The following is a 28,000-nucleotide window of genomic DNA, read 5'->3' as shown; positions in this document are numbered from 1 at the left end:
TGGAAAGAAAGGAATCCCAGTCAAGTAATAGTTTTAAGATGGGATGCAGTTTATGCCAAATAATTAATGAAAACAAGAAGAAAATAGTAACAAACACCATTTAAAAATCCGTCATCTCCCCTGATATAAGGAGATCAAGCACTGGCCAACTTAAGGTGAGAAAGGAGTCAGACAAGCATTTTGAATCCTGGGCCTTCCAACTCACATGAATATCCAGAAATCAGTTATTGGCCCTTCTACTATACCTGCAGAAATCTTGTGAATGTGCTCAGTGATTTTGCATTTCAGAGAAATGCAGCATTTTTTTTTTAATTAGGCTCATGCAGTGTGCCAGGAAATTGTGAGAATGGTTTTGTGCCAACTACTATTTTCATAATTTCTGTGATTCAAACATCAAAAGTACTTGCTTCATCAACAGATCCAATATTTGGGTATCCTGGGCAGAATTGCAAAAGCATTTAATTTTCATTTGCCATCATCCTATTAAATATTATGATAAACCTTTAATTTCCACAAGAAACAAAACACTACTAACTAATTCTGAAATTCCTTCTCATCAAGTGTTTTATGTTTTCTGCACAAAAAAAGAATGGAGGTGCACAATGTACATCCAAGCAGAAAAGACTAGATTAAGACTGTAACTGTTATACACCATCTTATGCATTGGACTGAAAAGCTGTATGTGAGTTGTTATTTGACAACCTTTGAAGTAAAAATAAAAAAATTCAAAACAAAAAAAAAGTGTAATTTTTAATTACACCTTTTCCCCTCCTGCAGTACTATTACTGGAGGATATACAATACTCAGACTTTTGTAAGAAATTATTCTTGTGTAGGAAGGTGGAAAGAGAGAACATTATTATTCTGTTAGAGTAATGAGCAAGCATTCAGGCTGTTATTGAAGGACACAGCGTGGTGATCACTTGAATTACCATCTGAGGAAGTAATTCATCTTTTAGTGGATTGAAGGACAGATGCCTCAGTAAGGATCTTGAGGTTTTTTTTCCTGTTTGTAACAAATAACCTCTTCCCACACTCTTTTTAGTTCTGCTAAGCAGCAAGGAATGGCATAGGTAAGGTTTCTGAAGCCTCATTTGACCAAAGTCAGTGGAGCAACTGTACTCTACCCGGAGTTACTGAAAACCAAAAAAAAACTATAAAAATCCTATTAAAAGAGAATGCAGAGTTATTTCAGTTTTCTTCTGTTGTTTTTGAGGTATTCTTACTCTGATAACCTGAAATGGCCAGTGGCACTCAGAAGGAAGGTAAAACGCCTCTTATTCAGATCAGTTCCCCTCTGACAGGTTCATTACACAACCATGTGTTGTCTTACTTGTGGTGGAAGTAAAGCTAACCAGTCAGAGTTCAAATGGACAACCTCCCATTTTGCAAAATAAGCATTTGAGGATGAAGACAACTTGTGAATGTTACTCTTTTTGCATCCTTTCCTCAGCAGACAGGGAAAGGAACCATATGGTGGGGTGAACTCCCAGCCAGCACCGCAGCACTCCTTGTTTGCATAAACAGTCATACATGCAATTCAATTTGCCTGCCAGCAAATGTAGAAACACCCAGTTAGTGGAGACTAAACCTGCCTTAGCAGAAGAGACACTCCTTCCCTTTCCTTCACTGTGCATAAGGAGAGCAGATGTCTCCTGTGCAGTCATTTTTTGGGTGAGTGCAAGCTGAACAAAGCCGTGGTGCTGGCCCTTGCTCATTGGAGGTGGCTGGTGAAGGAACAAGGACATGTCAACAACTGAAAGGTTGGAGAAGCTTTAGAGTTATGGAGAAAGTATCAGCTTTTTCAGCCTCAGCAGCAGGGCCCCAACAGCTCTTTTGGCTTCAGTGTCTTAAAAGCTACAACCCAACCCTAAATTACAGGCAGAGCTCTGGTGAGCTCCTCTGGATACTCAGAGCAGCCTGGAGAGGAACACATGCAAAACACAAAACCTCCACAGTCCCTGTCCTGGACCTCCAAGCATGTATTTAACTATTATTTACCATTTAATCATGTCATTACTCTCTAATTTACTTGACAATGTGTTTTCCTCTCATTAAAACTGTTGCGATGATCGCTGCCAAAATTCTACCCACCAGCGTTCCGTGCGCCTTCCCTGTGGTTCGTTCGTGACTATTTGATTAATTTTCATTGATATTCTTCCAACAATAGCATCTAAAATTAACTGGGTCAGTTTTTACATAACTTCCTGAGTCACCAGGCTACGTGTCCTAAATAAATATGTCCATACAGGAGTCAAATGATAATTTACCCTTCCAGCACTAGCAAGGGCTGGGACATTTTACAAAGCTTGCATTCTATGATAAGAGAACATATTTTATTCTCAGCTCTTAATTCAGGACCTTTTTTTCAATCAAAACTTCATTTGGATGAAGTCAGAGACTTGACTCAGTTGGCAGGATGTGGCCTTGAGTGAGGGGGAAAAGGAGATTTTAACGCCAAATACATTCTTATGAAAAACATTTTCCAAATGGCTGAAATTACAAATGTTAGTGTTGAGGTACCTGAATTTAAATGGTACATTTGGCCTCCAGGCACTAGCTGCTGATTTCTTGCTTTTAATACAGGAGAAGGAAGCTCAGTAACACTTCAAATTAAATTTCTCAAGCAGGCATTTAATTTATATTAAATTAGACAGTAATTGTATGTTAAATAAATGCCAATAATCTCAGGAACACATTTTTATGGAATAACAATTTATGTAATAGATGTTTTTATTGCTTGCCTGTTAAGTCTACAGTAATATATTTTTCATAATTAGTTGCTCTTTAGCTGTTACACTGAATGTAACTTATTAAATCTCTCTTAAGATATATTTAAGGATACATAGGATACCTCTTTGAAAGTCAAATACTGCAAATCTGTCCCACTATAGGGAGGGGTGACCATGCAATGCTAAGTAAGATGGTATTTTCAACTTGAGATATGGATGTATCCAAGTCTGTCATACAGTCCACAGCATTTGCTTAGTCCTTCAAGAGTAAGGAACTTTTACACCTTCACCACACAAGGCATCACCAACCACCAGGTAAAATGTTCCTCAGAGAAAACATGGAGGAAGAACACTCCCCCAAACTTTTCTCCCAATTAATTAATCGTAAAAATAAAAGGAAGGCATTTCTTTTGCAACTTGCTTTATCAAGCTTTAGAGATTCTGCACCCTTCAGGAAAGGTCACGGTAATGAACAAAATAATTATAAAGCTTTTAGAACTGTTAAAATGTTGTTATGTGGATTCAGAGGGAAAATATTCAACCACAGATTTCAGCTGCCAAAGTCAAAGCAGGAACCTTTGAATATTCCCAAAACAGGCTGGATGTTTTTAGCCCTGTTCTTACTAGCTCTTTGCCCTGTGCCTTCCTTTCTTCTCTGTTTCCCTGCATTTCCCTAATGTCTGCCCCTTCTTAAAGCTGCCCCAAGTAATAATTTCTTCACTGTCCCGCTATCCTTCCTCTCTTTTATTATTTTGCTTCCTATTTAGAAAATTCTCCACTAAGTGAAACCAGACAGGATGCAAGATGATCCATCCAACAGAGGTCTTCTCTGTTTTTGCAAGAACAAGTAGTTGTTCTGCATCAGAAAGCAGAAGCCAGAAGAGAGAAGCTTCAGGACTTCATATAGCAAGGTGGTATTTCAGAGTCATGGATTCAGATCTCTCTGAAAAAGGCTGTTACTTCATCTGTGAGGTGAGGGGATTCTCCATGGAGTTTGGAGAGCTTTTTCTTTTTTCTTGGAGACTAAAAACCCTCTAAAGAGATTCTGTGGAGATAGACTAATCAGACTAATAATTATCTGTGAAAATCTGTCCCACATACTGTGAAATCTGCCAAGCTGATAGAGCATGTGGTATTACTGTTATCATAACTTCTTCCAAATCTGATCAAGTTGCCTGATTAAACTGATATACAATATATGCATCTGATGTTACAAGTTACAGATGATTATATCTCCAAATCTGAGTCTAGCCTCAGTGAGGGGTTGGCTAAAAAACAAGATATCTGATAAAAAAAATAATTCAAAGTATGAGGAATTTGTTTCTAATCCATGTTGGAATGAAAATCAGATACTACTATTGACTATCCAAATAAATCAGTAAGCTTGATTAAGTTTGGAGAAGTTTATTATAATGCTACTGCCTATAAAATCAACCTGACACATTTTTAAAATATGTGGGGCAAAGTTTCTGCTGTTATACATGAATAGCTGAAATGTGGGCACTGAGTTAGAACTGAAAACAATCCACTGGGAAAATCTAGCCTTATTTCTTTTTCTAACTGATGAAAAGCCAAGTCAGTTAATGCTGAATTGACCCAGGAGGCTAACACAAAGGATCTGGTTTAAACACCATCACTCAGAAGCTAAGAACTGACTGCCATTTTCTGAAGATGGTCTAATATATTCTGCCAAGAAAATCATCATGGACTAAAGGATCTTTCCAACTTACACAGTTTCTCAGAGCATACAAATTAAGGCTCTCACTTTATTTTCAGTCATTGACTGACCCTACCATTTCAACATATCAGATTAAATTAAGAGCTCATTCCTTAGCCGGTGTTAATAAGCATATACCATTATCTAAAGACCTAGCCTCCAGATGTGGACCATTCATCATTCCAAGGCTAGCAACATACATACAATAAAGCATATCAGGGGGAGGTTCTTGTAGGTGGATAGATTGGAAGTAAACACTCTATTTCCTGACCAATTTGGCAACAAGTTTCCTGGTGAACTCAGTATTAGTACCAGAGGTCTAGTGCCCCTCAGGATTTGGATCACATTGTTTAATAAACATCATTTTATAAAATCAGAAGGGAATAAGGCACTGTGTTTCTAAGGGATTACTGTACATCTCATATAGTTATTCACTTTCCCTCTGGCCCTGTGCCTGTTAACCCCACCTGACACATGCTATAATCACCCAGAAATGCACTGCCTGTCACCACTTATTGAAAAGGTAATGTGTGAAACTCGCTAGAGGAAATAGTATGGAAACTAGGTTTGGGATCTGACTCCTTACAGTCTTCTGTTTAATTGCAATTTCCAAGTAAAATACATTGAGCAACTTTCTATTATGTTGTTCTATTACAAAAACATGTAAGAATTAAGGATGTGATTTCAATCCAGACAACAGCCATATGTACCTTTTCATACTATTAAAAGGACACACAAATTCCTTGAAATGGTAGACTTGCAAAAGCAACTGTAGTTACCATCTGAATTACATAGGTGACTCTATCCAACCTTCTCCATGAATAGAGAAGTTATGTCAGAACCTTGTCAGTCATGTTATTACACAGCAGAGTTTGCAGGAGCCTTAACCTGCTGGGAGGTATCAAGAAAAGATGGCAGGGAGCTGCACGGGCTTCAGGTGAAGGCAGGAATGATGCCACTTTGTTCTCATGCACAACGGTGGAAATATAGATAACATTTTTAATTTCTGGTCTCTTTGCTTCCAGAGAAATTGTACTACACCACCCCTGTCTCCCTCTCAATCCTTCCCCCTTGCCCTCCCACCCCACCAAATCCCCCAAGAAATACATATGAGAATAAAATGTTCTCTTGGAACTCTGAATATCTCATCTCTGTCTTTCCAGTTGTTCAACATACAGTTATCTGAAAGAGCCTTTCTGTGAGATTCTGCAGCCAAGTGGTGACCCACCAATTACTGCTTGAGAATTAGTGGTTCAGAAGCCTTATGGAGTTCTTGACTCAGTGGTTTTCTACCTTTTCTTAGAGAAAGTTAAAACAAATACCATAAGCTGACATGGGTGAAAGATGCCTTCAGGTGGCTGAGCAGTCAAGGATTAGTCAAGTCAAGGAATACTACTTTCTGGATTTTCTCAGAATGAGGAGCAGAGTCACTTCTGATTCTGCAGGATCCATATACAAGCAAATTACCACTATCTCTGCTGTTACCATAGTATGACAGCGGTATTAAGGGAAGTTGGAAAACCTAAAATGAATTGTAATCTTCATTGAACAATAGAAACATCAAGACAAACAATGGTATTTCTGTGCTACACTCAGACCTAAATCCAGCTAACTGGATTTAGGTCTTAATGTCAAGGTAATTTGAGGACTCCAGATGTTGTTGCAGCTGCAACAGCCATCTTAGTCATTCTCCTTGAAAGTGGGAAGTTCACAACAGGGCAAAAATCATTCATTCCACATTGAGATACTGTTTCTTGAGCAGCAACAGTTATTTCTTCTTCAAGGAAAAACAGTACATCAGCTTTTTTAGTTGGAGACACTGAAAATCTACTACCAGAATAGCTACTGTTTCTCCCTCCAGAGTTTTAACAGCCAGAAGTAAAATAACCTGCTGCAGTGGCTCAAAGCTCTCTAGTGGGTCTAGAATCTTAGCAAACAAGGTATATCAAATTTCAACATCAGGATTGCATTTACTCTTTGCTCTGATGAAGGCTGAAGAGCCACAGTAGCTGAGAGTTTGGGCAAAAATTATCCAAAGTTCATAGCAAAGCCACTTAGAAACTCTAGACAAGAAAAGCATTCAACTGTCTCACTACAAATAAATAGAGATAAACAGGGAAAAATATCGAATTCAGAACAGTTTCACTCATTAGGACACAAAGTGGTCACTCCAGCAGAGAATAAACTTTTTAGTCATTCTCAGTTTTGGCGAAAGTGCTGATTTAATTTCATAAAATAAGTGGCCATGGACCAAAATTTTAGCATCTTTTCACTATTTTCACCTAGATTTTAGTGTTAAAATTTATGTGGGGAGGAATTAATTAATTAGTAATATTAATTACTCATGAGAGATAAAGATGAAAGAAAAAAGGGACATAAGAGAATTGGGAAAAGGATAAAAGTGTTTGTTTAATAAAACAGACTTATAAAATAAGAGAACAAATAAATATACTTGTGACTGATACACAATAAAGGCATGGAAGGATGAGCAAAAAAATGAATGTGAGTATGAAACTAAACACTGTCAAGGAAACAGATTTTCTTATAACCATCAGAAAGGGTCAGAAATTAAAGAGAGCAGCATAAGTTTATGATGTTATTTCTACAAGAGGGTGCAGAGCGTTTCTGAATTTTCCTCCAGGGATATACTTTTTTTATCCTTTATTTGCAGAGAAAAGTGAGAGAGTGCCCCAGTAATATTAACCTGGAAATCATTCAGCTTTTGGCTGCAGTGAACTCTAGATTCCTCAATGATAAGTTGCTACCTAAGAAGAGGTCTAAACACAGGCAGCTGGCACAGTGCTGAATGACAGGTTTGTATGTGTGGGCAAAAGTGATAACACTCAAAGCAATGAAAACATTTAAATAAGCAGGTACTTGACAACAGGCTGGTCTCCCTAGGAGCAATCACATCACTTGCCATTTATTCAGACATACTACCATACTGCCATAGAGACAAAATCCGAAGTAATGCAATGGATATTTCTGGACTTGTGAGCAAAACTTGGCCTATTAAAAGCAGAAATTTTTCTTGTCTTAACCATAGTAAAATAAGTCTAAAAATTGTGAATGAACTACACATTAAAGCTCAAAGGAGTATTTTGAGATGCACATTTTATCAACCAGAACAGAAATTTTAAGCGAATGCAGAAGTTTCCTGAACTCATCTGGATTTGAGGAAGTAATAGCAGTTGCATCTTCTAACCTTTTAGCTACTTATGTACCTTCCCACACCATAACTTTTTCTAATGGGTCATCACAAATAAACACAAACTACCTTTCTATAAATACAAATCCTTAGTAGCAGTGGAAAAGGTGGCTTCTATCTCTTTCCCAGGTGATATATAACTCCATCTCAAGCTGATGAGCCTTGGCATCTACCTAGCCCAACCTGTTTAAGATGGCCTCGAAGACTTTTTAACAAAGATAACAAACAAAGAATTTATTTTTTTTTCCTTGTACCCAGTGTGAACTCAAACAGTAAATCTTTGTATTTATTATAACACTTGAAAGGACTGAATGCTCAGATCTCAGTAGAAAACATGTCTGAAGACAAGTGCTTGCACACAGGTAAACAAAGTAATTTCCAGACTTAAGATGGTTTTTGACAGTGATAGCTATTAATAAAAAACAGTTCTTTAGTGCTAAAATCTATACAAATAAGAGCAAGATCTGGATATTGCCTGTTCAAAAGGTGTGAAATCCAATACATGCAGCCAGCAGGGCTGATACAGGTGTGATTGAGCAGGTGTATGTTTGCAGGCAGAGAAGGTCGTAATTTTTTTTCTTTCTTTCTTTCTATCCTGTTTCAGACACCTAAGAAACAGACAGGACTAGTCCTTACAACCCATTCAGCCTAGGATTTTTTTACTTCTTGAACATTCGGTACTGTACTGTACTTGCACATGCTGCACTTCTTGCACAATCTCCCTGCACTCCCATTATGTCTGGAAATGCTCGAGAGAAATTTGCTTTGACATGACTATTACCTGTTCTGTGGGACTATTTAATTGTGCAAACAAGTTAATATTTGTATTAGAGTCTGGCTCAGATTTCTAGCTGTGTCTTTTCATGGGCAGTTGCAAAGCATAAGTGACCTGATAGCTGATGCTACACATTGGAAGATAGAAAAATAAAAACATTTTCATTTAATGTAAAGTTAAGATTTAAGAAACAAGAAATTTAGAGTACCACAATGCCATTTTTTTAAATCAATCACAGAATTTGTTGAGTTTTATGATTGCTTTTAATTATTAGAAAGTGGAAACAGAAAAAAAACCCTGATATAAAGAGGAGAGGTAGAGGAACATTTATTTCCTATAGTTTTTAGCTTTAGGCAGAAATGACAAAATTAGCATTTACTGCTGGCTTATAGTTAAAACCTGAACTTGGCCCTCTCTATGCAGAGAAAAGCAAATGTCCAGAACAGTAGATGTTCCTTTAATTAACATCTCTATCTTACAGCATATACAAAAAGAGTCCATTGTGCAAGCAATCATAAATCTCTCTTGGTCTAACTTCCGAGCAATTGACCTTACAACCTAAATAATGTTCCTTTGTGCAGAGTTTTTGTAGGCAATTTCTAGATTTACTGTTCCAAAGAAGGAGTGTGTAAACAATTTCAGGCAAAACTGAAGTGAGCAACTCATTCATCCTACATATGGATAAATGTTTGTGCCAAACTGGAAAACTTGTTCTGGAAAGAGTCTCAACTGATGCTACTTTCAGTGGTTCCAGATTCAAATTTTTCATTTATTTGATTTTATGTGCTGATACTATCTTAATAAGGAATTAAATTACAAGAAGTGAAATAACAGGTATCAACAGTTCATTGGAGAGCAGAGAGTATCATAGGGAAAGGTAGTGACCCTTTGCTAGTCCAAGAATATTCCCTTGTCAGTCATCAAATCACTGCCACTAATAAAAAATTCTGAGGACCTCTTCAAGAAAAAGGCAGAAGTAGAAACATAGACAACATAAATGTAACTTCTACTTGTTCCCACTATAACTGAGCAGTGACTTAAATTCTTGATATTTCTTTTTTCTATAACCAAAATTTCAGGCCACATCTTGAAAAGTTCAATATGAAAAGAACACATATCACTTCCATACATGGGCTCTAAATGATGTCTGTATGGAAACAGTGATGAACGCTTTCCTTGATGAAACACTGTAAGCTCTTTATTACAAAATTTATTAAAAAAAAAAAAGTTATCTATATGAGCAGTGATCATTAAAAATTTCAAAGTAACCGGCTCCACAATGAATTTGGCAAACTCTGAATTCTGCATGTGAGAGAGGCAACTTTAGCACTTTGTATATACTGAAAAATCTGCAATTAACCATGAGAGATTCTTTTGGGGTTATCCACTCCTGGAGAGCTCTGGAACTGTTGAGTCAGCCTCTGGAGGCACCACTGACAATCTCAGGGATCTGGGCTTTTAATTTAAATACCAGGGTCAGGTGGTTAAAGCTGGGGCAGCCCAGAATACCTCAAGCTCCCTAAGATGTTATCCCTGTCCTTATATTACATCTAAGTATGGTCAATCTTTTATACATTAATAGAAATGATCAAAGTAATAGTAAGTGAATAGGTCAGGTAGTGTAGCCCTGTTTCATGTTTGTAACACTGTTTGTAAACATGTGTTAGTATTTGCCAGATACTATGTTCAGCTCAGACACTCCCAGCACACTGCATACTTTAACTTCCTAAACTTAATTATCTATTTTTACCAGTGCTCATAAAATGGCATCCTATAGTATCTGCTCTCTTAATGTGTAACTGAAGCAACTGAACAGAAAAGAGTAGGGATTAAATAAGATAAAATAACAACTAGTAAATAACCAGTTCTCTTGATCCCACAAATGTCCAGGAACCTTTGCAAAGAAATACCACTCCTCAGAATTAAATAAAAACATAAATTAGAGCCAGTGACTATTTCTTAAAAAGAACTGGAAAAAGAACACTAGCAGGGATGGAATAAATGAGTCCTAAAAGTAAAAGAAATGTTTATGAAAAAGAACAGCATTTGCATTCCTATTTGCCAGGGCCACTTGCCCCTTTTGTAACCTGATAAAACAAGTGAGTCAATACAAATCAAGATGACTTAGTGGAAGAACAGCAAATGGCCATTGTAAAAGTAGAGGCCAGAGGAAAAGGGACGCCACAAACACCCCAGTCACGCAATTTTTTTTGCAAACAGATTTAATGGGTGTGCTGTGGCCAGATACCTTTAGAGTCAGACTTGCCAAAACAGCAAGATCCTACACAAAGTAAGTAAATTAAAATGGAATTCTAACTCAACATGTTAAAAAGTTCATATTTTGAAAAGAAAATAGTAAAAAACTTTGCACAAATTATTTTTCATGAGAATACATTCGTTCTACAACCATTTTTATGTGGTGGACCAGAATTGCTCTTTTTTCCTTCACAGATACACTGCCTTTTTTTTATCTATTTGCCGTGACTTCCAGAAAACAGTGAATAAACTCAAAAATTATGTAGTCCCTACCAAGTATCTGAAAAATCACTGTAAAGTTTCATTTTCCCCTTTGCCTGTCTGACAAAACTGCGAGACAGCCAAATACAGGTGTTCAGATATGTTCAGACAACGCTCTTTTTTCTTTCTCTCTTTTTTAATTTAATATTTTGTCCTTTACTCTGGTGAAAACATTATGGTTGGTAAAGTAAGATCAATCAATAATTCTAATTTTTTAAAGCCTTTAAAGTAATATTTTGAGAAATATGGTAGTTTAGACAGCACATTTATTTAGTTTTAATTTTTGTGCTGTCATACATCAGCACTGAAGTCCTGATTCAGAACACATGCAGCGTGCCTTTGAAGTTTTGGCTGGTTTTAACAATGGCAAAAAAAAAAAGATATAAAAAAATTAAACAGCACCAGAAAAAAAAAATCATAAAACAGGGCTTTTGTGCTCTTGATTTATATATTTTTTTTTTATGTCTGTTTAAAAAAAGCTTTATTCTCAATAATCTTTCATGGGAAGCTTTGCTCTGACATACTTTCATCTAAGCCTTTTCTTCTGTGCTGACCTTTCTTTTCTCTTTTCTATCCCCCCAAGTCTCTGAATCTTTCTAATATCTTTCCCATTCAGTAGCAAAATGAGTTTATTGGAATTCTTATGAAAACCAAAAGAGTAAAATTGTGCAAGTGATATGCTAAACTGATATTTTTGATGAAAGTAATAAATACTCCCAGTAAACAGGACCTCCAAATAAAACAGCTATTTTCTTCTGGTGCTCGTTTGACTCCCGTTCTGGGCTGTATATGTGCAGTGCTACATGTCGTCTTTTTGGCCAAGTTACACAACACTGTTTTTTTCCAAGGAAGTGCATGAAAGCTGATAGTTGCCATTGTTCATTTTTTATCCAATGTGTTGTAATGAATATGAACCAATGCCATATTTTTTTGTTCTGTGGCCAGCTTCTTCCTGTTTTTTTCTCTCCCTTTCAGCTCAAGGACTAAATTGCTGAAACAACAACCAAGGCACCACAACTGGCTTTATAGTCTTTCTCCTCCTTAGGGTCTTCTGTTCCTTGGAAAATTTTAATGCATTAGTAGTGGCATCTAAATGTACCAATACAAGCTGCTGCAAAGAAGGATTTTAATTGCTGTTTACCTAGAAAACAATTTCTACATGGACCAAATCCTGAAGGTGTCCAGAGGTTTGAAGAATATTAAACCCCCCTGCCATAATTCTTAATTTTCAGCCCAAATATATGTGTGCACATTACCAATCTGTATGTGCAGAAGGGTATGGACAGGGTATTTATGAGAGCTGAAAGAGCTGCAGAAGCAGGGGCCAGCAAGGCAGCTGGACTTCAAGAAAGCTTAAACACCTGCATGTTGGGAGTTTGGTGGGCATCTCTTCCCTCACCTTCAACATTGCATATCCATACTTAAACTACTACTATCCCTTCTAAACTACTACTTACTGCTGACAGTGAAATGACAACTGCAGCTGACGTGAAAGTTCTTTTTATATTACAGGTCATGTGTTAGTCTAAAATAACAAAACCAACAGAATCTCCTATCGCCAACACTGACAGCTGAATTTATGTCAAAATGTTTTTACCCAGTGAAGTGTAGTGGTAAGCTTGCACAGACACCTCTGAGTTCCACAATGCCACTCTTAAAATCTATGTGAAGGACTTGTGTAAAAGTTTTTCTTAGTATTGTTCTTAGTATTAGTTAATTTTATTTTTAGGAAATTTAACTACCCATTTTAGCAACTTGATCTGTATAAAAAGAAGTCTCATTTATCATTTCATTTAATTTCACATTCAATTTATGACCTTTCTACATATTGAAACTGGATGGGAGAAAACCCTTGATTTCAATATTTATCAAGATTCTTCTTCCCTACATTTAAGTAAGCAAAAGTTAGCTGTCTTGCCTCTGCTACTCCTCCAGTCTATTTACTACTCAGTAGGAAGAGAGAAATATTCCTAGGAAGATCTGTTGCACCAATTTTCTGAAAAGGTGTTTTTTATGGAATTAAGCACCTCTTACTACCTGTCACGGACAAATCTGGACTTTATAAGATGTTTAATGTCCAGAAAGCCAAACTTCAAGATAGGAAGTTCATTCATGGCTCCAAAAGACAATTTACACCCAGGCAGATAAAATATGCTTTCATCTAACAAGGTCATGCATTGTGAATACAGCATGTTCAGTGAGAAACTTCTCATGTAAATATGAAATTAAAGATGAATGCATTTTAGTTAAGTAATCTATGCTTCTGTTAGTGCCTCAATAAAATTACTCCTGGTAGAGATTTTGTAGGTTACGGAGAACTATTTTCAAATTCTTTTATTATTTGCCAAGTTTTAACACTAACATCATCATACTATATTAGTATATTGATTATATACTTACTAGGAAATTATTTCTAAAGTATTTTCTATGTAATAATCCTACCTAGTGTATTTCTAATAATCATTCAAATTTCAAGCTATCAGGGGTATTTTTATACAGAAACCATGGAAATTGTGTAGAAATTTTGTTTGGTCTACTTACAGTAATATTAGCAGGTCATAATAATCTTCTTAGCTTTAGACCCTATTCATCTATGAATATCTAGCATCACTTCCTGATTCATAAAAGCTGAAAATAATTCTGTGCACACAGAGAATTTCTACACCAAATTTGTTCCATTAAACCCAGGAATAATTCCTCAGACTACACATCTGACTCAAAATATCTGCTATCCTACCAACCCACTGTGCACCTTGCTTTGTCTAAGACATAAATCATCTGCTTTTTACAGCTCTGCTCAGTACTTAGTTCAATCTCTCCTAACAGCCTTTTAGTTCAGTGTCCTCTTCCCTTGAATATACTGGCACTTCTCTGCTAATAACATGACAAAAACATGGTAAGTGGTACGCATTTACCAGGGCGGCTTTCAGATATCCCAGAAAAAGAAAGGAATTTGACCATTTGTCCTGGTGTTTCAGAAGTTAAACCACCAGGTCAAAAGAACCATCATTCCAGCTCGGATGTCTTATGCCCAGCCTTCCCATCCTCACACCTGGGATTTCCCAGGCTGAAACACTGGAAAAAGTCCTCTTCCATCATGAATTAATTTGCTCCTCTCAAGCCCTTTCTTTCAGATTAGCAGTTGACGTATCTCTAAACAGTGCTACCATAAATACCCATATTGCTTCAAAAACGAGACATTTGAAAGAGGGAAATGATTGCTACTTTAGAGAGATAAACTGAAGCAAATCTCAAGGGACAAGCTTCATGAATGAAATCTCCACAGATCAATCTCCCAAAGGCACTAAATTCTAAATCACTGAGTTGAAACTAGCACAGAAGGAAGAGTTCAGCAACATATATAATTATATTAAAATTAGTCAGGGAATATTCCTGCAGTAATGAGAGGCCTTTTATCTGACTTCCTGTTCCTTTTATTTCTGAGTCTACTAATTGTGCATCAGTTTTCTTAGAAGCTAAGGAAACATTCAGAGCAAATCAATATATTTTACATATACTCTCACTAGTTTTAATAAAACAAAAACAGGTACTGATCAAGGACAGTGTAATCCAATGGACTAAATTAGGTAGTTGAGCCATGATGACAAGAGGGATTGGCAAATATTGAAGAAAAAAATTTACTCAAGACATAATGTTTGACATGTGGTTTATGATGCTCTAATTGTCAGTAGTCAGCCAAAGCCAAAAGACTGCTATTGTCTTTCAGATGAAATATATCTAGAACAGTACTGACTGTTTACTGAACCAAATATATTCTCTTGGTTTGTGCCTGAAGTATACGTCCCACCTTGGAATAGAATATTTTTTCCTACTTTCTCTCTTAAAAATACTGAAATTAGGTCTGACAAATTCTGATGGTCAGTGTACACTATGCTAAGGTGGTTAAGCAACAAGTACCCATGTTATGGTATAAGATAGCCAGTTCCATTAAAATAAATTACAAATTTTTCTTCCAATATAATAAAACATAATAAAAATAAGGTAAATAATTTAAAACTATTTTTGAAATCTTTATGCAAAAAATGCAAATAAATAGTCTCTCTTTTACTTTTCCTTTCTTTTATCTCTATAATGAGGAAAATCTTCTTTTGTCTGAATAAAAGACACTTCTCATTTTATGTTCTAGATTTTCATCTTTTCTCCTTTTTTTTTTTTAATCGTCTTTCCTTTCCTTTCCTTTCCTTTCCTTTCCTTTCCTTTCCTTTCCTTTCCTTTCCTTTCCTTTCCTTTCCTTTCCTTTCCTTTCCTTTCCTTTCCTTTCCTTTCCTTTCCTTTCCTTTCCTTTCCTTTCCTTTCCTTTCCTTTCCTTTCCTTTCCTTTCCTTTCCTTTCCTTTCCTTTCCTTTCCTTTCCTTTCCTTTCCTTTCCTTTCCTTTCCTTTCCTTTCCTTTCCTTTCCTTTCCTTTCCTTTCCTTTCCTTTCCTTTCCTTTTTTCTTTTCCCTGTTCACCTTTTTTTTCTCTTTTTCTTTTTTCTTTTTCTTTTCCTTCTTTTTCTTTCTTTTCTTCCTCTTCCTTTCTTTTCTGTTGATTTCCCAACTGGATTGTGTCTGTGATAGAGTACTAGATTTGAGCAGACTCAATTTTCAATTCTTTTTTGAAAGCACTACATAAAAACTTATCTTCATTAAATGCCTATGTGGTGGATTCCAGCACCACATAACTAATGAGAGAATTCAGTAGCTTCATGTCAATGTGATGCCTCAAGTTCAAAGGGGACAAGGACATCCTGTTTGGTGTTTTGTTTCACTCAAGCCATTAAAACTGCACAGACCCTTTTAAGTGTTTTTTTAAAGTAATCTTCTTTACTCCCTATCAGTAACCTAAAACATTATAAAAATAGTGTTCATTTAGATAATCTTCAAATTTGTAATGTGATTTTGAAAAAACCTTCAGCAATTTCCAGTGAATCGGAAGGAAACTCCTGGTGGATCAAAACATTTCAGAACTACTACTTTTTTTCCCTTAAAGATCCCTTAAAGACCTTCAGCTTTTGTGACTTCGATGTTTTTCCTTAAAAAGCATGCTGGGAAAATCCCAGAGGTGTGCACTGTGTTTGGGAATAGATGCACCCAAAAAGAGCTAAAAGAAAAAAAAATTACGTGTTTCAGGACATAGGCACTGTCTTCATGCATATTCCACAGGGCTACATTGGTGCAGTTAGCACAACTAGAAAAAAATAATTTATTCACATGGTGACATAAATACCACAATTATTTTTGGATAACTAATTCCTTTGATGTAACACATTTGTTAATTATTTACAATTTTGAAACAGCATTGCATCACTTGATAAATGAATTTTCTTTACAGTTTTCCTCAGGGTTTGATGAAGGTTTAAAAATACTGCATATTCAAATATTCAAGTGAATGAAAAATACTTTTGATGTGTTCATGTTGGCTTTGGAAATTTCAACAAAATGTGTTGCACTCTGCCACTTTTACTTCTGTGCTAACATGCTTCAAACACTTGACTTAATTATGCAACTATTTCAAAGATGATTTGACAAAATTTCTTGAAATGTCTGGTAAATTTGTTAGGACACAGACCAGTCATACTAAAAAGCAATTTTACTGCAAAACTGTTCCTGTAGGAACCATAAAAGATGCTACTTTAACTTCCATTGAAAACAAAGGATTTCTGAGACTACAGATACTACCTTTTTAAACAGAAATAAAAATAGATACAAATAATAACAACTGGATTTGATGTTTTAGTAAATACCTCTACCACAAGAAAACCCAAACCAATTAAAGATATTCTGTAATTTTTTGCATTTTGGATAAATTAAACTCTTTAACAAAAATAAATAATAATTCTGTTTATTTTAAAAAGAAATATATTATATGAAAATTTAAAAACAAAACAAAATTGGGAAGATTATAATTTTTATTGAGATTTTTATATATCTCAAAATTTAAGTTGATAATTTCTCTTGGCAGCATAAAAATACTATGCAAAGCAATTTAAGTTATTCTTTGCAAACTAGCTTTGCTTAATAAAAAGAAAATGATGAACCAAGCCAAACACATTATGCCTGGCTGCAATCTCAAATAAAAACACAAATTATATGGCAATACATGTCAGTAATCTGTTTTCCATAAAAATAAATCACTAAATTCATATCTGATGTTAATTAATCACATTAGGAAAATAATTTTGAAAGCTAACACATTTAAAAACCAGACATTTCATTAAAGGACACATTCCACTATTAAATGAAACAGCTTTGTTTTATTTTGCTTTTAGAGAATGATAATCTGTTTTAAGTAAATAAAAAACATTTAGAAAACAGCTCTCACAAACAAATTACTTCTGAATGGATGCAATGGCAGATATCAAAAAGAGAATTTTATTTTTACCAAGAGGAATTTAAGGAAAAGGGATAAGACTAGAAATCAAAGGAAACAAATATGTGATTAATTTGCTATCATAAACAGAAAACATTAGGTAAGTGATTTTTTATTAACTAACAATACTTTGTTGTTCTGGACAGTTATCTAATTTTAGTTTCTTCTTCCAAAGAACATCTTTCAAGGTCTTTCCCTTGGTCCATTTTACTTTACATGAATCATAAGTGATGATGGGGAGAAAAAATGAATCTGAAGGAAATAAGTTATTAGTAAATTCACTTCAAATGGATATATTTTATAATAGAACAATTTTTACTTCTTTTCAATTTAATTCTATAAGATTTCAGGAAATATTTAAATAGCAGCATTCTCATGTAAATATGCTTTTGAAGATTTTTTTTGCATGTTTTTTGTACCACATTAATATTTACAATCTCTGTCCCTTTAAATTACTAATTTTAGTAAACCTTAATCAGGTTGGTGAGGTAGTCTCAATCAACAGAACTGCTCAAAGCAAGTAAAAGTTTGTGGGATTAGGATCTACATTCTTGCATTTCCAGAAATTTTATGGCAATTAGTTGCTATAAGCAAGAAGAATTTCCTTAAAGACAGCCACCACCCCCACCCCACAAAACAACAAATTAAGGTAATAAAGTGCTGAAAAAAAATTTAATTTTTTTTTCATGTGCCAGTGTTGGCGACTTGCATCATTTTTTGCCAATTTCATAGTATTCAGTGTTTTCATATAAAGCTACTATAATCAGGAGATTGCAATTGAATCCAAATGTTTAATTGATAAAAACATGGCTGCAAAGAAACACTTAAAAGATAAAGGAAGATGTTCTGGGAGCTCCACAATAAATCTGAGTAGCATTTTATTAACTCTTATAATAGTTTTGAGGCCTGAAGCAGTGTTTTTTTAGCTTCTAGAACTGGTAGTACTGATATTCTATTTCAACAATTAATAAAGGTGTGGTGATGTGACTTTTTGAAACTACCACCCTGAACTGATGTTTTCAGTTTAATCACACAGGTAAGCACAAAAATTTCCCTTTACCCACAAGTAATTAATTTAACTTTCAAAACTTTCACCTATTTCAATAACTTATTTTCTTTGCGACAATGATACCTTGAACATAATGTTTTAAATTTTATTTTATATATTTGCTTGGGTAAAAAAACAAACCAGCACAACAGCAACTAAGACAATTGCTGGGATCAAAGCTAAAAATACCAAGAAAACCTCTTCAGATTACTGAAGAATTGCTGGTGCTGATACCAGTCAGACCTAATGTGTACTTGATACTGGGATAGTGTGAAAAAGATGAGTTTGCAGACTGAAAAAACAGATGGCCCCTTATCACCCCATGGGGCTAAACACACAAGAGCAAACTTCAGAGACGCCTTACCTTTACCTTGTCTATCCCTATCAGGAGAGACTGTTATATTAAGGGTTATTGCCTCTCAAGCCCTCCCTGTGATCAGCTTTTGAAGTCCATGGCCAAGAGGCCAGTGTGAGAATATCACCTCAGATAAGAGGTGTTTGCTCTGTCAAATATTCAGGACAGGAATCCATGGAGCCCATGATAATTCAGCAGGGAACCACAAACTCCAGCTAATATCATTTAATCCCCTGTTGGTTTGAGAACTACCCGCCATAAAAAGCATAACTGGCTGTTTATTTGTGCAGGCAAGAGATAACATCTTAAAGTTACAGTCTGCCTTAAGTAGTGGGGATGTGAAGCCCAAAGAAATGAACCATCCAAGCTCATAATCAAAATTGTGTGTGCTCTCTTCTTCTCTGCCTAATGAGATGTAAACATTTTGGCTGCTGTCTGTTTTGAAAGATATTAATCAATCTATTGGTTAGAAATCACAAAGGATAGTCGGTCTTCAAATTACATGCCTTCTTTTATAGCATTTTGTAGCTGTGAACAATATGTTAAAAATTTTCCCATGGCGCAACCAAGTAAATACTTGTGGCACATTTCTATTTATTACAGAGAATGGTTAAATTCTAAGACATAAATCATGCTCTTCTACTAAAGACTACAAATTCCCAAACACAAGACTAATTCCCAATGCAACGATGCTATAAAAGATCAGACACTTTGTTATGCAGAAATCCACATTTGGAGATGTCTTTCAACAATGCTCTCTCAGGACCCAATCCTGCAAAAGGCACAAGCAAGTTTCTGAACACTGTGTCAAGCTCCATTAGTTTCAAAATGACCCTAAAAACTTACATTTAATTTGCTCTATTTAAATTGTAATCTGACATGATTAATACTGCCTAAGCAAAGAAACCTTACTTTGTTCTTTCCTTTCTTCTACTAAAAGACAGCCTCTTTTTTTTTAATAAGGAAAAAGATTTCATAAGTTTAATTTCAAAACTGAGAGAAAGTAAGACCAATTTTATCTTTTTTGCATCCCTCACATAAGTTATTGTCATTAGCCAATGTTGCTACTGTGGCATGAAAGAAAAAACATCAAGAGATAGGTGAAGAGATAGGTGAAGATGAGCAAAAAGGGAAAGTAATTCTTAATGGTTCTGTAAATTCTCTTTTTTTCCCATTGTAATCTATCCTCTGGCCTGTCCCCAGCAACTGCCCTAAATCAAGGAATGGGCACCTGATGCATTCTGCAGATGGATTGACACTGCATAGCTGAACATGCTATACAGGTGGTTTTTCACTTGGACCAATTAGTTAACTAGCCAGCAGACAGATCTTCTCTTTGAAAGGCAGGAGTGGGAATGGAAACAGAAATCTCTTCTGGCTCATTTGTAGAAAGAAAGGCCAAGTAAAAGTGAAAAAGTAGGTAAAACCAATGCTTATAATATTTCTAATTTCACTCACTTTCTGCTCAGGTAGATCCTTTCTAGAAAATATACCAGTTAGCCAGATAGTATTGAAAACACTGGGCAATAACAAAATCAGTACTCAGATTTCCAAGTCCTTCAGATGGGTTTTACATGTCCAGTTAGACATGTGCGCCCCAAAGTCTGAAGATGAGGATTTCTCTAGCCTCAGTAAATGAGAAGAATTGTTCACTGTTTTCTCATGGATCAAGCCCATAGTCCAAGCCATTGACATATGCTTACTTGTCAGTATGTGAAAGGTTCTTCAACCAGATATCAGAATTTTTCTGAATTTCTCCAAACACTAACCCTTCTTTAGATGAAACAATAAAAGAGAAAAGGATTCCTCCTCTTATATCTTCACATTTGTCTTTTTATGCTGTGTCCTAGAGAGAACACTCATTTTATACAACGAATTCCAATCTCTCTTAAACAGGAGGCAACAGACTACTCTTCCTCAGAGAGCAGGATTTCTGAATTTTTCTACACTTCATATTTATAAATATAAGTGAAAGGTACAAACCAATAATATACCAGAGCCTGGAGTTACTGAGAAATAAACCACCAATATTTGTATTGCAAGAGCAAATTTAAGGAGTACAAATGTAGGAGTAAATAAACATAATCTGATTTGGGAAGCTGGGCAATCCAATGGCCATGTCCAAACCATAGGATATGATACAGCAACGACTGCTCTGGGCTACAAGGAAAAAGAAACCAAAATGTTTTACTTCTTGCAGTAAATCTTGTGAAAATAATCATGGCTAAGGGTTGGTTGCTAATTAATTTGTTATCTATTTTTGGTGTCTTTCGGATCATACCAAACAATAATTTAACTAGTATTCAAGAAATCACCCTAGAGAAAACCCAAACTTTGCTTTCAGAAGAGAATAACTGAATGCAAAGTCATGATGCTACATTTTCCTGCTGCCAGTCACTGGATATCCTGCAGTTTCCAATAGACAAAAGGGACAGAAAAGAAAATATCTGATACCAATGAGGACACTCCCCAGTGAAAAACTGTATCAATGATCATTGCTCCAACCCATCTCTAATGCTGTTAGCTCTGAGTCAAAAGCTGAAGACCTACCCTGCTGGATAATCATTCTAACACCTCAAGTACCACAAAGATAACCAAATTATGTCAAAAAAATGGAACCTCTGAACTCAGGGGAATTCAGAAAAGAAGGCAGCTGCAGCAACTGAAGTAATTTAACGGTTTACTGCTACCATAAATTATCCTATGCAATCTCTTCCTTTCTCTACTGCCTCTGGCACACATTGGTCCTTCCATAATCTGATCCAGCTTCAGCCCAATAGAAGTCTCTTCACTTTTTTGACTTTGTTTCCTGATGGGTTGATGAGTTAATGCTCCATATGTTTACAGAGAGATTGACAAGAAGCTGGCTCAGTGCAAGATAAATAATGGACAGGTCAGAAGGGGAAGTGGTGTGCAATCACCCTTTTGTATGGCAAGGAGCTGCTTGGAGCAGCTATGCCAGCTGCTAAAATGCAGTCAATGCCACACTTACCAAGGTCACAGCTTCTCACAGTTGAGTCAAAAAGACTTTCTTGTGAAGGGATTAGACATGGCATTATAAAAGCCTGCAATACTATTTTTAGAAACTCAAACTGTGCTAAAACAGCTACCAAACTACTACTACTCTCTTTAGTCAGCTGTTAATTTGCAGGGACTCCTTTTCCCTGCCTTCCCTTGACCTATTACATTAGCCCCAGTAGACCCAGCCAGCACTCTTTTTTGGAGTCAAGAGTCAGAGAAGACTTTCAGACAACACAAGAAAGTGAAGTCCCTACCCAGACACATTATGATCATCCTACCCAAAAACTCTCACAGGCAGTCCAAGGCTGTCCAGTTCCAGTAAAGAGTAACAATATTATCTGGGGACTCCTTTAGAAACTAAATACCTCTCTCTCAAAAAAAAAAAACCAAAAAACAAAAAAAACAAAACAAAAAAAAAAACCACACCAAAAAAAAAAAAAAAAAAAAAACAACAAACAAACAAACAAACAAACAAAAAAAAAAAACCAAAACCAAAAACAAAACCAAAACCAAAAAAAAAAAAAAAAAAAAAAACCCAAAAAAAAAAAAAAACCCACCACAAACAATGAACATATATAGCCTTTTAAGTAGTTGAAATACTCAGTCACATAGAATGTTTTAGAAATACTGAAGTTGGCACATGGGAAACTATATCTCTGAAATATATCTGAAGTACCAGGCTTTGACCCTGAGCAGCTCTGCATTTGAATTCAGTGATATGTAGTTCTAGCGCTAGCCTTTGGTCTGTTTCTAACCCATATACTATACACAAAACACAGTGGGAAACTGAGAGGAATTCCAAGGTACAATAGGACAGTTGAAAAGGCTCAAGAAAAGACTAGTCATTGAAGGAAAAATTTGCATGAACCCTCTGATGTCTGAGTGTGTTATGGCATACCTAACTGTAAGGATGCCATCTATTTATAAGTCTCCTTTAAAGCCTTCCAGTCACCGCTGGTACACCACGCTAGATCATTTGTTTCAGCAATCAGTTATCTCTTTATTACAACTGTGCCCATTATTTCTGAATTTGCTTGTGCCAAGACACTAGGTATTTTGGCTTTTTATAGCATTTTATGTTGCATTCAGAGATCTTTTTAACAAAACTCATTACTCCCAGTGGGAATTGGAATTGAAATGTGAAGGGCAAAGCAACAGGAAACCAAAAGGCCCTCAGGTTCAATCTGGTTGCTCTTATTTGTATTGTTCAAATTTCCAGCCATGAGAAGAGATTCCTCATGGAAGAACTGTTGGCCATGTGTAAGTCAGCAGTCTTTTTTATACATTCATTTCTACCACTTATCCTTTGGAAAAACCTGGGCTCATAAGAAGGGAAACTGCTAATAACTTCAGCACTTTTTTCACTGGTCTCACTTGAACAAAGTGTATTACTATAAATGCAGCTTTTGATAAGGGAGTTATTGCAAGTTTCTCAAATAAAAACATTAAAAGTTGCAAATCAGCTTAGACGGAATCACTTATATTCCAGGCACTGAATCAACTCTTCATTACAAATTTGGCAAAACAGAAGACAAATATTCCAACAGACAAAATATCATTTACTCTTTAAATGCCCATAGTGGTATCCTTTCCCACTGCTAATTGATGATTTTATTTTGCACTCTGGTGTCAAATAGCATCTTTGGAATAGGAGAGTAAAACAACAGGAAAACTCCAGTAAATCATCATAGCCCTTAACAAATGCAGTGCTTCAGGAAGTTAAGTACCTTGAAAAAGGTCTTCATTCTTGCTTGACACTTCTCTGTTTACTTTATTCTTTTTATGGAATGGTCATGATTTAATGAATATGTAGAATATTTACTTGAACAGTAAAGTGATCCCAGTGGCTTTAGTGAAAGCATTATTCTAAGGGCTATTCTATAAAACAAAGAGAAAGTACTTCACCTCAGGATAATGTTACTGTGGAGATCTTCAGCCAGCAGAGCTAAATCTAAAAACAGTTCCCTTACAAGATCTAACAACTTGCAGATTTATTACCACATCTGACAGCTCTTTTTCAGACTTATTCACTACACAAAATTCAAATCATGTGATAATACTATATATTTTAGAAGGTGATGTAAAAGTTAACTGCAAAATAAAGCACAAAGTGTTTCAGTGCTATCTTCAGTATCTCCTCTAAGGATCATCAGGATAACACAAACGATAGACTCATACTGTTTAGACATATCCTTACTATTCTAAATATAAAATTCCTTTATTCCCATTATTTCTTCCACCATTATTTTTCTTATTTTTTTATTGTAAATGCAACTTTCACTATTCCAGTACAAAAAGTGAATTTGATAAAAATATGTTTTGATAATACATGTTACATTGTGCTTATATTTTCTGTTATCTTTTTGAAAAAAAAAGAAATTTCAAATTATAAAATGAAACCATTGGACTAAGTTAAAACTGAGATGTGTTTTCCTCTCATCTGATTATAATTTACAATAAAATCAAAAGGCTTTTACAGTCTGTGATCTAAACAAGGAGATCCCAAAGACTTCAATAGCTAGTCTGCATAAGAGTTGTGTATGAGAGTTCCAGCTGATCCACCCACCTTCACCTTACATCTTGGGTAACCACTGAGCCAAGCAACAGGCACAGAGCCATGGTAGTACTGAAGATGGACTTAACATTACAGAAGGTATTCCTCTGTGTCAGCTAATGGAGTTAATCTTGAGTCATTACAGAAGGGGCATGGAAAGCAAAATCTGTGATAAGTTGCCTGAATATTCCTGACAGAACATACCAGATATTAGAGAAGCTCCTGAGCAAGAGTTGGCACCTTTAATTGATGCAAGACCCTGTTCCAAGAGGACTACCAGAGAAGTTTAACATGACATTTGCCTCACTTTCTTCTCTTTGCTTTTTGATGTCAAATTTGGTGCAGTTCCCATAGCATAATGCCACAGGCAAGGCAGTGTCTGTGAGTAAAGATAATGCTTTTAGCAGACAAAAGTTTTTATTTGGAAAAACAAAGTCCTTTACTGACACAAACCCTTGGGGGGGGGGTTGGGGAAGACGTTCTTCAGGGCAAAGTGACTGTGAATTCTAAAGTATACCTGTTTCTAATTATGCTAGGTGGCCTTTCATCAGTGTTGTCAAAAAAGCTTGCCTTTCCTTACTAAGGTATTAGGAATGTAGCTTGTACCAAAGGACTGAGAACTTCTCAGCAGCAACAAGTTCTGCCATATGCCACCAGTCATATCAAATCTTTGAAGCCCTTTCTGTTCTTAAGAGAATATAAAATCCATCACAAAGTTTATGCACATGGGTTGAGTATATATTTCAAGATGTGTATGTGTATGTAGGTGTATTATAAAAGCACCTTTTGAAATCATAGCACTTCATTAAGAGAGAGGATTGGCACAAAGAGCTAACATAAAGAAAAATGTGCCTGTGAAATCCTCAAAGTTGAGGCTGAAAAAAGTGTTTTACTTAAAGCTCATTCTCAATTTTATATTGCACCAAACAAATCTGTTTCACAGACAGGTAAAACTTAGCTAAATATTGCCTAGTTTAGTGAAAACTAATTAACAGATGAGGACTAATTGCAAAGTCACTTTGAAAAAATAGGGAAAGTGATCTGAAAAGTGCAATAAGATAAGAAAGATTTAAATTTCCCTTCCAATCGTTTTTAAACATTATCTCTTTTTTTTTTTATGGGAAAAGGACTATTAATAATTTCATTACTTAATACAAGTAGAGATAAATTAGGAAGTGAGATATCGCCAAGCTCTGCTCGGTTGGCCAGATTCCACTCCACAGCTTTCTAGAGGAGTTGAGAGTCATCTCACTGCAAGAAATCCTGACATGCACAACAGAGTCACAGATTTAAAATCAGTTGCAAATATATATATATATATATATATATATGATTATTTTGTTGCTGACGTGTTTCTTTGCAATTCAGAAATGGCATATTCAGAAGTACTCCCCAGTAAATATGATTGTATGATAAAACAGAAAAAAATTAAAATTCTGGGTTAAAGCAATGACAGTTTGCATTTCTCAAACTGTGCAGATTTATCAGACCCTTTTTTGCTGAATGTAATTGCCTGCAATGTGTTTACTCCAAGGCTGTAATTAGTTCAATCTGCTATTTTCATCCAATGATTTTTACTTTATAACTTGGAATGGCTGATTAGTTAATATATTTTAATTTTTTCTCTTAGACTGTACTCTGAGGGAAAGACAAATAATTCATTATCAAGTATCTAGTGGCTTCTAAATGCTCTTTAGGAGCAAGGTTAGTAGCTAAGAATCTATCTTCCGTCCTTTGATGTCAATCTCTTCCTAATTTGTAAAGCTTGGATTAAATCATAGAAATCAGAAAATTCAATGTATTAAGTATACACAAAGTGCCAAAGATTTATAAAGAATATTTATAGGTTCAACTTCATTTGTTGGCATATATTTTCTAATTATTACAAATCAATTACATTAAAACTTTGCACAAATATATATTTTTAGTCTCTAATATGAAAGTTTCTCTTTGGACTTCATTTTTGTAATAGACTGTTCATTTTCCTACATACCACATATAGTATGTTACGTTCTAAAATAGTATAGTGGAATGTGGAGAATTTTGTTTTGGGGAAATAATAAATTCCTTTGGCTCTGTGAATATGGCTTTATTCATCCCTCAGGTGCATGATCATTATCTGAGTCTATCTCAGCTTTTCTCTTAATTTAAACAAGAGCCACCTATACTGGCTTCTTTTTTTTTTCTTTTTTTTTTTTTTTTTTTTGTCTGTAAGCAAAAAATCACCTTTTTTTGCTTAAAGACACATATGCAGAAGTCCATGTGCAGTCTCTTACATTAAAAAGTGTATTAAGATTTCTTAAAAAAACTTATGAAGAGTTAATGAATTCATGAATGAAAATTAGCACTAATTATAATGTCTGTTTTTCTTTGCTGTAGTATCTAGCTAAGTTGTTGAAGTTGCTATGCCAGAATATTACATATGTGAAAGCATCTTGCACTCTCAAGGGACACATAGAATACCTTCTCAACAGTTAAATACAGATAATTATACAATGGTTCTCAACAAAATATATAATTTAGTACCAGCTGAAAGTTTACTTCCCTCCCACACAAGCACATGGAATGGTGCCGCTGACCAGGAACCACACACTGAAAAAAACAGTGAGTAAATCTCTCACCTCTTCCTGCAAAATGTTTTACTAAAAATCATAATACACAGGGAAATGACACTCAAACATGCACACTGCCTGCTATATTTCTTTCCTCTCCAGTGCAGCCACTGCACTGTGCTAAAACTCAGTATGTCTTACTTGCAGCCAGAGGGATACTCCATTTCCAGCCCATTTGTGCATTAGCACCTGTGTAAGTGTCTTTGGGTACATCCTTGCACTGATCTCTGCATTCTCCCTTTCCACAGCACACCACTATGGACAGTCACTCTGTTCCTCCATTACTGTCATTGGTATTCAAGGGAGCCAGCCTGTTCAGTATGCAGTGAAAATTAAAATTAAAAAAATGCATATCTGCCCTGAGGTAAAAAACAGCTTTGGTCTATTGGTCTGTAACAAAAGGCGGAGGTTAGAAGGACAAAATCCTCTGAACTGGAGTCCATTTGTGCAGTGTTTTAAATGCCATTAAGTCTCATTGACTTCTTCAGACTTTTCCCAAGGCATTTGCCATTAGCAGCAGAAGTTCATATTTAGTAACTGCTGAAGTGATATTATAGATTAAATATACTGAATAAAAGTACATATACTAATGAAAAGTATTCATAGCATTGCATTAGGAAACCATTTTGTGTTGCCCCATGTAAAACAATTGATATACAGCAATGTTAGAATGCACACATTACTGTACAGTGTTACAACATCATCCAGCTTTGCTTAACTACATCACCCTGCTTAGCTTTCCCAGGCTCAGAATCAGTTTGACCACAATGTCTGCTAAGAGCTAGTGATTTTGGAGTGCTACATATGAGATATGTCAGACAGATCTGTCTTTCAGAAACTATTAAATCTCTGTCATAAGCACACATTTTGAAAGAGTGAAATGGACATCCAAATATTGAGACCCAAGAAAGTAGTATTTTAGAAAAATTTGGCCTTCATAAACACTGATGTAATTCAGGATTAATGCCATGGAGCTGAAAAGATTACAATAACAAAAGAGCAATATGAGATTGGATTTAGGCATCCAAAGTCTAAATCTCCATTATATATTTAAAAAAGAGTAACTTACTCCAGCATTTGGAAATTGGGGCCT

General features: G+C 35.5%; 1 protein-coding gene across 14 annotated transcripts in view; it reads right to left on the bottom strand.

The window, feature by feature from the left end:
• HDAC9 (histone deacetylase 9) overlaps positions 1 to 28,000 on the bottom strand; it is a 459,263-nt gene that overhangs the window by 26,724 nt on the left and 404,539 nt on the right. The gene's annotated exons all lie outside the window — the stretch shown is intronic.

This window comes from Zosterops lateralis (genome assembly GCF_965231275.1).
Source record: "Zosterops lateralis genome assembly, chromosome: 1".
NCBI classification, from domain to species: Eukaryota; Metazoa; Chordata; class Aves; order Passeriformes; family Zosteropidae; genus Zosterops; species Zosterops lateralis.
The sequence above is the reverse complement of the archived record's forward strand: the minus strand, read 5'-3'. Positions and strand labels throughout refer to the sequence as shown.